Source organism: Procambarus clarkii, chromosome 38 (genome assembly GCF_040958095.1).
Source record: "Procambarus clarkii isolate CNS0578487 chromosome 38, FALCON_Pclarkii_2.0, whole genome shotgun sequence".
NCBI lineage: Eukaryota > Metazoa > Arthropoda > Malacostraca > Decapoda > Cambaridae > Procambarus > Procambarus clarkii.
The window spans coordinates 10,665,150-10,677,540 of NC_091187.1; the positions used below are offsets into that span (position 1 = coordinate 10,665,150).

Genomic DNA, 12,391 nt, shown 5'->3' on the forward strand with positions numbered 1-12,391 from the left:
GGCAGGGGTCTCCAGCAACACGCTGGCAGGGGTCTCCAGCAACACGCTGGCAGGGGTCTCCAGCAACACGCTGGCAGGGGTCTCCAGCAACACGCTGGCAGGGGTCTCCAGCAACACGCTGGCAGGGGTCTCCAGCAACACGCTGGCAGGGGTCTCCAGCAACACGCTGGCAGGGGTCTCCAGCAACACGCTGGCAGGGGTCTCCAGCAACACGCTGGCAGGGGTCTCCAGCAACACGCTGGCAGGGGTCTCCAGCAACACGCTGGCAGGGGTCTCCAGCAACACGCTGGCAGGGGTCTCCAGCAACACGCTGGCAGGGGTCTCCAGCAACACGCTGGCAGGGGTCTCCAGCAACACGCTGGCAGGGGTCTCCAGCAACACGCTGGCAGGGGTCTCCAGCAACACGCTGGCAGGGGTCTCCAGCAACACGCTGGCAGGGGTCTCCAGCAACACGCTGGCAGGGGTCTCCAGCAACACGCTGGCAGGGGTCTCCAGCAACACGCTGGCAGGGGTCTCCAGCAACACGCTGGCAGGGGTCTCCAGCAACACGCTGGCAGGGGTCTCCAGCAACACGCTGGCAGGGGTCTCCAGCAACACGCTGGCAGGGGTCTCCAGCAACACGCTGGCAGGGGTCTCCAGCAACACGCTGGCAGGGGTCTCCAGCAACACGCTGGCAGGGGTCTCCAGCAACACGCTGGCAGGGGTCTCCAGCAACACGCTGGCAGGGGTCTCCAGCAACACGCTGGCAGGGGTCTCCAGCAACACGCTGGCAGGGGTCTCCAGCAACACGCTGGCAGGGGTCTCCAGCAACACGCTGGCAGGGGTCTCCAGCAACACGCTGGCAGGGGTCTCCAGCAACACGCTGGCAGGGGTCTCCAGCAACACGCTGGCAGGGGTCTCCAGCAACACGCTGGCAGGGGTCTCCAGCAACACACTGGCAGAGGTCTCCAGCAACACACTGGCAGAGGTCTCTAGCAACACTGGCAGGGGGTCTCCAGCATCACACAGGCAGGGGGTCTCCAGCATCACACAGGCAGGGGTCTCTAGCAACACTGGCAAGGGTCTCCAGCAACACACTGGCAGGGGTCTCCAGCAACACACTGGCAGGGGTCTCCAGCAACACACTGGCAGGGGTCTCCAGCAACACACTGGCAGGGGTCTCCAGCATCACACAGACAGGGGTCTCCAGCATCACACAGGCAGAGGTCTCCAGCATCACACAGGCAGGGGTCTCCAGCAACACACTGGCAGAGGTCTCCAGCATCACACAGGCAGGGGTCTCCAGCATCACACAGGCAGAGGTCTCCAGCATCACACTGGCAGAGGTCTCCAGCATCACACAGGCAGAGGTCTCCAGCAACACACTGGCAGGGGTCTCCAGCAACACACTGGCAGGGGTCTCCAGCAACACACTGGCAGGGGTCTCCAGCATCACACAGGCAGAGGTCTCCAGCAACACACTGGCAGGGGTCTCCAGCATCACACAGGCAGAGGTCTCCAGCATCACACAGGCAGGGGTCTCCAGCAACACGCTGGCAGGGGTCTCCAGCAACATACTGGCAGGGGTCTCCAGCAACACGCTGGCAGGGGTCTCCAGCAACACGCTGGCAGGGGTCTCCAGCAACACGCTGGCAGGGGTCTCCAGCAACACGCTGGCAGGGGTCTCCAGCAACACGCTGGCAGGGGTCTCCAGCAACACACTGGCAGGGGTCTCCAGCAACACACTGGCAGGGGTCTCCAGCAACACACTGGCAGGGGTCTCCAGCAACACACTGGCAGGGGTCTCCAGCAACACACTGGCAGACTTCTACACAGGATTATAAGCCTTAACAGACAAACATTGATCCCAACTCGTAACTTAACCATCCGGGGATACGTCGGCCCAATCACCAATACTTCACTAACACAGACAAGTCACAGTCTACACAGACTCGGCCACATGTTCCCACTGGAACACGTCTTGAGTTGAGGACTGCCCTGAGTGAACTGATTCCTGTCGACCAAGGTACCACCCTCATCACTTCTGAGGAGTACAAATGTGGTAAGAAACTACACCACAGGGTTCTATATTTCACACCCATCCACCGGTGAACAGAAAATGTACCCAAAAATATGGCAAATGTTTCTAACATTCTTAAACCTATTCTATTTGCTGACGATACTACCTTTATTTATTCTGACCCCAACCCCCACACACTAAATAATATTGTCAACAATGAATTTAAAAAGTCCACTCATGGATGTCAACTAACAAACTCACAGTAAACATAGAAAAGACTTACTACATTCTATTTGGTAGTAACTCATTAAATCAGATCCAACTTTAGATACACAATGTTAACATTACCAATAAGAATGAGGGAAAGTTCCTCGGCCTATACATAGACAAAATACTCAACTTCAGCACCCACATACAACACGTAGCCAAACAAAAATCTCAGAAACTGTTGGTATACTTTAAAAAATCAAATATTATGTTCCACACTCTGCTCTCCTCTCCTTATACTACGCACTAATCTATCTCTATTATACATACGGTATCTGTGCATGGGGTTCAACTACTGCAAATTACCTCTTGTGCATCATCACTCGGCAAAACTCTGCTATCAGAACTATAACAAACTCTGTCTTCAGACAGCACACAGTACCTCTGTTTAAGTCCCTTAACATGTTAAACATACACTCGCTCCACACATTCTCGTGTGCTATCTACATGTACAAAACCTTGTTCCTAAATGCTAATCTTGATCTGAAACTTTTCATGATAGGTGTAATAGAACCCTTGAGCACCACACCAGAAATATATATATCTTTGATATCCCCAGTCAGACTAAATCTGTGCAAACACTCCATGCAAATAAAAGGACCAAGTCTTTGGAAATCACTCCCAGATGAATTACAAAAATTGTCCAACCCATCCCCTGTTCAAAAGTAAAACAAAAATTATCTAATTTCATCCTCATAGTTTGCTAGCTTGTGCTTCAAACTCACACTGAGTTTTGAACTACCCACTTCCCCAACACTAGTATTTAAGACTTATATCATTACCAGCGCAAACACCTCTGTCAACTTTGTAGTTATTTGTTGATATAAAACCTTGCAACAATGTACCTTTTCATCTTACCTGATAAGTTTGATTAGGGACCTGCATGAAACACTATGAGTGTTAGTGACTTTGCATGAATGTAAAAATACCAGCCTTATGTAATCTCACCAACCCATTGTACCTTCTTGCAAATTAAAAATTATTATTATTATTATTAATTATATTATTAACAAATTCGGCTGGGTGTGCTCAACAGATGGTGTTGACATCGTCACACCTCCCCTCCTAAATTAATTTTGGGTTGGGTGTGCGCAACAGATGGCGTCAACATTGTCACAGCTGACAAAACTTTGAGATTTACATTAGTTTTACCCAAAAAGAGATATACACAAGAGGATGAGTATATCTATATCTCAATGAACCTATTTCAATTTCTTTTCATAAGTTACTGCTGGAGCTTCTAGTATGTTGGAAGATGATGTCTTAACCCTAAAAGGAAACATGAAAAGCATATGGAAAGCGATCTCTAACATCCTAAGATCTAAACAACATTCACATAACATAAAACTCTCCAAGGATGGTTATACATCTTCAACAGATTTAGAAATGGCACCTGAATTTAATAGCTTCTTTTCATCAGTTGATGCTAACCTTGCCAGGAAAAATCCCTCAGACTCAGACACATGTTACCACAAATCTTTCTGGCAGCTACCCAAACTATCTTCTCCTTTCACGAGTTGTTCCGACAGATGTTGTGTCCAATATTCACTCACTTAAAAACCAAAGCTGGGAACATGTCAGTTTGGCTTCCGCTCCCAAAAGAGTACCAATGATGCAATTGTTAGTCTCCTTGACTTAATCTACTCAGCCCTTGACAAATGTGAGTTTCCGATTGGACTTTTCATTGACCTGAGAAAGGTTTTTGATACTGTTAACTATAACTACTCTTAAACTCCACCATTATGGAACCCGAGGCCTTGCCCTGAACTATATCCGATCCTATCTTAGTGACAGACACCAATATGTAGCCATCAATGATATAACCTCTCCCACTCTATCATTAACTGTAGGGGTGCCACAGGGCAGCATCCTAGGACCTCTATTTCTTATATACATCAATGATCTGCCTAATGTCTCCAACATGCTTAAACCTACATTGTTTGCTGATAATACTACCCTCATCTACTCTGACCCTAACCCACTTATATTAAATAATGTTTTAAACAATTACAATAAGTCCACTTATGGATGTCAACCAACAAACTCACACTAAACATAGAAAAAACCTACTACATCTTATTTGGAAGCAAATCAACAAATGCAATTCAGCTTCAGATAGACAATGTTAACGTCAGCAATAAAAATGATGGAAAGTTCTTTGTTCTATACTTAGACAAGAGACTCAACTTCAGCACCCACATACAACACATAACTAAAAAAAGTTTCTAAAACAGTTGGTATACTCTCTAAGATCAGATATTATGTACCCTACTCTCCTCTCCTCTCACTCTATTATGCACTTATCTATCTCTATCTTACTTATGGTATCTGTGCATGGGGTTCAACCCCTGAAAATTACCTCAAGCCCATTATCACCCAGCAAAACTCTGCTATCAGGACAATAACAAACTCTGCTTTCAGACAACACACAGCTTCCTTGTTTAAATCCCTAAACATGCTAAACATAAATTCACTCTATACATTCTCTTGTGTCAATTACATTTATAAACCCCTGTTCTTAAGTGCAAACCCTGTTCTGAAACTGTTCCTAGACAGATGTAATAGAACACAATCACCACACCAGACATAAATATATCTTTGATATCCCCAGAGTCAAACTTAATCTTAATTTCTAGCTTGAGCCGTTATAGCCTCATCACTGTCTCCATTTTCATCAAGATATTCTGTTAACTTGGGTGTTTTGATGTCACAGAGTGGTCTCTTATTATTAGATTAACTTCAACTTCAGATAGACAATGTTAACATTAGTATTAAAAGTGAGGTGTAAGTTCCTTGGCCAATACATAGACAGGAGACTGAACTTCAGCACCCACATACAACACACAACCAAATAAGTCTAACAAAAACGGTCGATATAGTAAACAAAACGTTTTCTGACGTTTGGTAGCAGAAAGGTGACACTATTTATATAAAGTCGTCTTTTTAACGTATTCAATACGTTGATTTCAGTCAATTATATCGTAGAAATTTTAAGCAAACTTAGAAACGTATTAAAACATCATTTGTAATTTAAATTAGAAACAAATAATTAGTGTGTGTGTGAGGGGGGGCTAATAAGTATAAGCATTACTATTGCGTGTATTTGGTGTGGTGGGTGTGTGTGTGTGTGTGTGTGTGTGTGTGTGTGTGTGTGTGTGTGTGTGTGTGTGTGTGTGTGTGTGTGTGTGTGTGTGTGTGTGTGTGTGTGTTTGGTGTGTGTGTGTGTGTGGTGTTGTGTGGTACTGACAGGTAAACATTACATTAGGACTATGGGGTAGTGTGCGGAGGTAGGTGCTGGGTGTTGTGAGTAATATAATTCTGGTTGACCAGATTTGTGGTAACTGGTGCCTTTGGGGGAGGCCAAGAGACAGTGTTGCCCTCACCCCAGGCCTGCCTGGACGTCTCCACTCCACTGGTGAACTCTGTGTTCACTCTGTCTCTTCCCTTGTCTCTCTCTGTTTCTTTCCTGCTCTGTCTCTATGTCTGTGTATCTGTTTCTATCCAACTATTTATCTGTTCAACTCTCACTGTCCGTATCTATCTATCTCTATCTCTCTCTCTCTCTCTCTCTCTCTCTCTACTTGTTTTTTCTCTCTTGTCTCTTATGTATCTTTCTCTTTGAGTCTCAGTGATGTATTTTTGAGATGTATTTTTTTCTTGTCTCAATAAACATACTTGAACTCTTTTTGTCTCTCTCCTTCTCTCTCTGTTTCTCTATCTTTGTCCATCTCTGTTTCTATCTCTCATCCTCTCTCTGCCACTATCCCTCTCCTCTCTGTGTGTCTGTCTCTCTTTATGTCTTTGTATCTCTCCTTGCCTCTGCCTGTCTGTCTGTCTCATTGTCTCCGTCCTTAATAATACTCTCACTGCGTTTTTCTGTCTCTTTGTCTTTGTCTATCTATCTGTCCTCATCTTTGTATTTCTCCTCTCTCCTCTTTCTGTCCTTTTGTATCTCTCTCTCTCCCTAACCATCAATCTCTCCTCTCAGCCTGCCTCTCTCCTTTTTCCTCCGTTTCGCTTTTTTTTCTCTCTCTATCTTTCCTTGTCTCCGTCTCTCTTACCTCTCTTTGTCCTTCTGTCTCTGTGTTTGTTCATTTCTGCCTCGTCTCTGCCCTTATCCTTGTGTGTGTGTGTGTGTGTGTGTGTGTGTGTGTGTGTGTGTGTGTGTGTGTGTGTGTGTGTGTGTGTGTGTGTGTGTGTGTGTGTGTACTCACCTAATTGTGCTTGCGGGGGTTGAGCTTTGGCTCTTTGGTCCCGCCTCTCAACTGTCAATCAACTGGTGTACAGATTCCTGAGCCTACTGGGCTCTATTATATCTACATTTGAAACTGTGTATGGAGTCAGCCTCCACCACATCACTTCCTAGTGCATTCCATTTATTAACTACTCTGACACTGAAAAAATTCTTTCTAACGTCTCTGTGGCTCATCTGGGTACTAAGTTTCCACCTGTGTCCCCTTGTTCGTGTCCCACCCGTGCTGAAGAGTTTGTCTTTGTCCACCCTGTCAATTCCCCTGAGAATTTTGTAGGTGGTTATCATGTCTCCTCTTACTCTTCTGTTTTCCAGGGATGTGAGGTTCAGATCCTTTAGCCTTTCCTCGTAGCTCAATCCTCTCAGTTCCGGGACGAGCCTGGTGGCATACCGCTGAATCTTCTCTAACTTTGTCTTGTGTTTAACTAGGTATGGACTCCAGGCTGGAGCTGCATACTCCAGGATTGGTCTTACATAAGTGGTATACAGGGTTCTGAAAGATTCCTTACACAAGTTTCTGAAGTCAGTTCTTATGTTGGCCAGTCTAGCATATGCCGCTGATGATATTCTTTTGATGTGGGCTTCTGGGGACAGGTTCGGTGTGATATCAACCCCCAGATCCTTCTCTCTATTTGACCCTTGCAGGATTTCCCCTCCCAGATGATACCTTGTGTTCAGCCTCCTGCTCCCTTCGCCTAATTTCATCACCTTACACTTTCCTGAGTTGAACTTTAGCAGCCATTTTCTAGACCATTCCTCCAGTTTATCCAGGTCATCCTGTAGTCTCTGTCTATCTTCATCCGTCTTGATTCTTCTCATAATTTTTGCATCATCAGCAAACATCGAGAGGAATGAGTCTATACCCTCTGGAAGATCATTCACATATATTAGAAACAGGATGGGTCCAAGTACTGAGCCCTGTGGGACTCCGCTGGTGACATCTCGCCACTCTGATGTCTCCCCCTCACCGTTACTCGCTGTTTCCTGTTGCTTAAGTACTCCCTTATCCACTGGAGCACCTTCCCTTTTACTCCTGCCTGTTGCTCCAACTTTTTTAACAGCCTTTTATGGGGTACTGTGTCAAAGGCTTTTTGGCAATCCAGGAAAATGCAGTCGGCCCACCCTTCTCTTTCCTGCCTAATTTTCGTTGCCTGGTCATAAAATTCTATTAAACTTGTGAGGCACGATTTACCATCTCTGAACCCATGTTGGTGGTGCGTTACAAAGTTATTTCCCTCCAGATGCTCTACGAGCCTTTTCCTCACGATCTTCTCCATCACCTTGCATGGTATACAAGTTAAGGAAACTGGCCTGTAATTCAGTGTCTCTTGCCTGTCACCCTTTTTGTATATTGGGACCACGTTAGCTGTCTTCCAACTTTCTGGAAAGTCTCCTGTTTCCAGTGACCTGTTATACACCATAGAGAGTGGCACACTTAGTGCTTCTGCACCTTCCTTTAGTATCCATGGTGAGATTCTATCAGGCCCAACAGCCTTTGTCACATCCAGCTCCAGCAGACACCTTTTGACCTCATCACTGGTGAGGTCAAATTCCTCCAAGGTTGCTTGGTTTGCCGCCTCCTCATTTAGTGCAGGGGCTTCTCCTTGTTCTATTGTGAAGACCTCCTGGAATCTCTTGTTGAGTTCTTCACACACCTCCTTGTCATTCTCTGTGTATCTGTTCTCCCCTTTCCGCAGCTTCATCACTTGTTCCTTCACTGCTGTTTTCCTTCTGATGTGGCTGTGGAGCAGCTTTGGTTGGGTCTTGGCTTTACTCGCGATGTCATTTTCGAACTGTCTCTCTGCTTCCCTCCTCACTCTGATGTACTCATTTCTGGCCCTCTGGTATCTCTCCCTGCTCTCTGGTGTTCTGTTATTTCTGTAGTTTCTCCATGTTCTTTTACTCAGTTGTTTCGCTACCTTACATTCCTGGTTGAACCATGGGTTTTTCTGTTTTTCGTTTTTCTCCTTTTGGACGGGGATAAACCTGTCTGCAGCTTCCTGGCACTTTTGGATGACAAAATCCATCATGACCTGCACATTCTTGTCTCTAAGTTCTGTTTCCCATGGTATTCCCCTGAGGAAGTTCCTCATCTCGTCATATTTTCCTCTTCGGTAATTCAGTCTTTTCCCCTCTGCTCCCATCCTTGGATAAGTTATCCCTACCTCCACCAAGTACTCAAAGGTCAGTACACTGTGGTCACTCATTCCTATGGGGGCTTCAACTTTGACTTCCCTTATTTCTGACTCATTCAGGGTGAATATCAAGTCGAGTCTAGCTGGTTCATCATTGCCTCTCACTCTTGTGGGTTCTTTGACATGCTGGCTCATAAAATTCCTTGTTGCCACTTCCAAGAGTTTAGCTCGCCACGTATCTGCACCTCCATGTGGGTCCCCATTCTCCCAGTCTATCTTTCCATGGTTGAAATCGCCCATGATTAAGAGTCTTGAGCCATTCCTGCAAGCAACTGAAGCTGCTCTCTCTATTATATTAATGGTTGCCATGTTGTTCCTATCAAACTCCTGTGTAGGTCTTCCGTCATTTAGGGGAGGGTTGTAAATGACTGCCACTAATATCTTTGGTCCACCCATTGTTATAGTTCCTGTTATGTAATCTCTGAATCCATCACAGCCCAGAATTTCCATCTCGTCAAAACTCCAGTCCTTCCTTATCAGCAGGGCCACTCCTCCACCTCCTCTCCCTTCCCTCTCTTTCCTTACTATATAGTAGTCCTTTGGAAACACAGCATCTGTTATGACTCCTGACAATTTTGTTTCTGTTAGTCCTATTACATCAGGGTTTTCTTCTTGCACCCTTTCTGCCAGTTCACTTGCTTTATTGGTAATCCCATCAATGTTTGAGTACATTACCTTGAAGCTCACTTTCTTATATCCAATTTCACCCACACTCCCTACAAGTGTAGGAGATTGTTCTATGGTCATTGCTACTTGGGTAGGCTCATCCTCCTGTGAGGTAGTTGCCAGGGGTTCAGGGAGAGGTGGAGTGGGGGGTGGAGGGCTTAGGTCTTCCTCAGGCCTGCTTGGGGCAGGAAGAAGTCCTGGGGGTGAGAGAGCAGGGATTGCTTGGGGAGAGGGCACGCCTTCCTGCGGTGTAGTTGACAGGGGTTTGGAGGGAGGTGGAGTGGGGGAAAGAGGGCTTTGGTATTGCTCAGGCCTGCTTGGGGCAGGGAGAAGACCAGAGGCTGGGAAAGCAGGGGCTACTTGGGGTAAGGGGAGGGGGAGGATTTGGGTTTCATGATGGGCATTATGCAGGGGGCAAGGAAGGGTTTGTGCTGGGTGGTAGGGAGGGCCCTATTGGGTGGTGGGCTGGGGTGTTGTATTACCCCCTGGGGTTCCTGGGTTGCTGGATTGGGGTTCCCCACTCCCCTCTGGGATTGCTGGGTTGGAGGCTGAGGTTCCCTGGCTCTCTTCCCTCTCCTTGCGCCTTTTCCTTGCATCTGCTGCCCTTACTATCTCGTCTCTGGTCATGTCCCTCAGAACATATACCTCTTTGTAGTTTCTTGCATGCCTCAGTTTGCTCTTCCTTACTAGGATGTCCTCTTTGATGTCCTCGCTCTTGAATACTACCTTGATCAATCTCTTTTTGTCTCTGTCACTGCAGCTTTGTCTTTAGTCCTCGTTTCCTCCCTTGTGGAGCCCTCTTGTTCCTTGACACCTACCACTACTACATCTCTTTTCCTTTCCATTAGCTGGCTTGTGCATCTAGCTGCCTCCTGTGAGGTTACTGCTTTCATTACAACTTCCTTGACTGTGGACATTGCTCCTGGGCTCTTGAGCATTTCAGCAAAGGTTGGGCAAATTGTAGGGGTCCCTGCCATTGCTACATCTCCTGGCACCTGGGGGTTGGTCCGCTGGGCCAGAGTCTGATGAGGGCCTGTTTTTAGGCTTTTTATCTCCTCTTGTGCTGCACTTAGTTCTATCTGCAGCTTACATATAGTTTCCCTCAGATCCTTCAATTCCCCACTGACTTCCATGCCTTAGCAATCATCTCCATGAATGACTCGTCCAGTCCCTCTCCTCCAGCTTCATTCTGTTGTCTTACCATCCTGCTTGACCTGTGTGTGCGTGTGTGTGTGTGTGTGTGTGTGTGTGTGTGTGTGTGTGTGTGTGTGTGTGTGTGTGTGTAATTACCTAAGTGTAGTTACAGGATGTGAGCTACGCTCGTGGTGTCCCGTCTTTCCAGCACTCTTTGTCATATAACGCTTTGAAACTACTGACGGTCTTGGCCTCCACCACCTCCTCACTTAACTTGTTCCAACCGTCTACCACTCTATTTAAACAAACAAGCATCCCCAGCGGGATTCGAACCCGCGACCTCTGGATTAGAAGTCCAGCGCGCTATCCACTGCGCCGTGGGGACTCTAAAACATTTTCGTGTGTGTGTGTGTGTGTGTGTGTGTGTGTGTGTGTGTGTGTGTGTGTGTGTGTGTGTGTGTGTGTGTGTGTGTGTGTGTGTGTGTGTGCGCGCGCGCGCGCTCCCTCTCTCTCTCTCTGCCTGTGTCTCTCGACTCTCTTTTCACTCCTCTATCCTCTCTCTCTCTCTCTCTCTCTTTCTCCCTTTCACTCCTCTCCTCTCTTTTCTCCCCCTCTTCTCTTCTTCGTTCTTTGTTTCTCTCCTCTCTCTGCCTCTCGCTTAATTTGTTTATCTCCTGTCTCTCTCTTCTACCTCTCTCCTTTCTTCTCCCTCTCTCTACTCCTCTCTTCTCACTCTTATCTTCTTTCTCTTTTGTCTCCTCTTTCTGTCTCTCTATCTTCCCTCTCTGTTTCGATCTCCTCTCTTTCTGCCTCAGTCGCTTTGCTTCTCTGTCTCTCCTCTCTCTCTCTCACTTTTGTCTGACTCTCCTTGCTGTCTACTCGCTCTCCTTTCTCCTCTCTCTCTCCACTCTTTTCCTCTCATCTCTGTTTATTTCCTATTTCCTTTTGTCTCTCCCTTTGTTTCTCTCTTCTCTCTTTCTGTCTCTGCATCTTTCTCCTTTTCTCCATGTCTATCTTTCTAAATGCAATAAAGATAATTATACATAACCCGAATAATTAATAATTACAATTAAAGTTTTAAAAACTTTTGCTCTAAAACGTTATATCATAACCTTTAAAACACGTTTTATTAAAATATTATGACCACACGTTTTATAATCGTTTGTACATATTCTCAAAACACATGTATACAACATATTTTAAAACATGAATAAAACAATCAAATGTCGTTTCTAAAACGTTTAGAAACGCGAAAATGTTTGGCGAGTGTATGCATATACTTTCTAAAATCAGATATGTTCCACACACTGCTCTCCTCTCATTATACTACGTGCTAATCTATCCCTATCTTACACACGCCATCTGTGCATGGTGTTCAACCACTGCAAATTACCTCAAGCCCATCATCCATCAAGCCCTCGGCACAAATCTGCTATCATAACAAACTCTGTTTTCAGACAACACACAGACCCTCTGTGTAAGTCCCTTAACATGCTAAACACACACTCGCTCCACACATTCTCGTGTGCTATCTACATGTACAAAACCCTTGTTCCTAAATGCTAATCTTGATCTGAAGCTTTTCCCCTGATAGGTGAAATAGAACCCATGAGCACCTTACCAGAAATCTCCCTTTGACATCCCCAAAGAGTCAAACTAAATCTGTGCAAACACTCCATGCAAATAAAAGGGCCCAGTCTTTGGAACTCACTCCCTGATTAATTAAAAAAAATTGTCCAACCCATGCCCTATTAAAGAGTAAAACCAAAAACTACCTAATTTCATCCTCATAGTTTCCTAACTTATGCTTTAAACTCTCACTGTTTTGAACTACCCACTTCCCCAATATTAGTACTTAAGACATCTCTTTACCAGTGT

At 45.9% G+C, this 12,391-nt stretch overlaps 1 non-coding gene across 1 annotated transcript; it reads right to left on the minus strand.

The window, feature by feature from the left end:
* Positions 1 to 10,825: 10,825 nt before the first annotated feature.
* Positions 10,826 to 10,898, minus strand: TRNAR-UCU (transfer RNA arginine (anticodon UCU)). The gene has a single exon. It is a non-coding gene; the product is annotated as a tRNA-Arg (tRNA).
* Between the last annotated feature and the right edge of the window lie 1,493 nt (positions 10,899 to 12,391).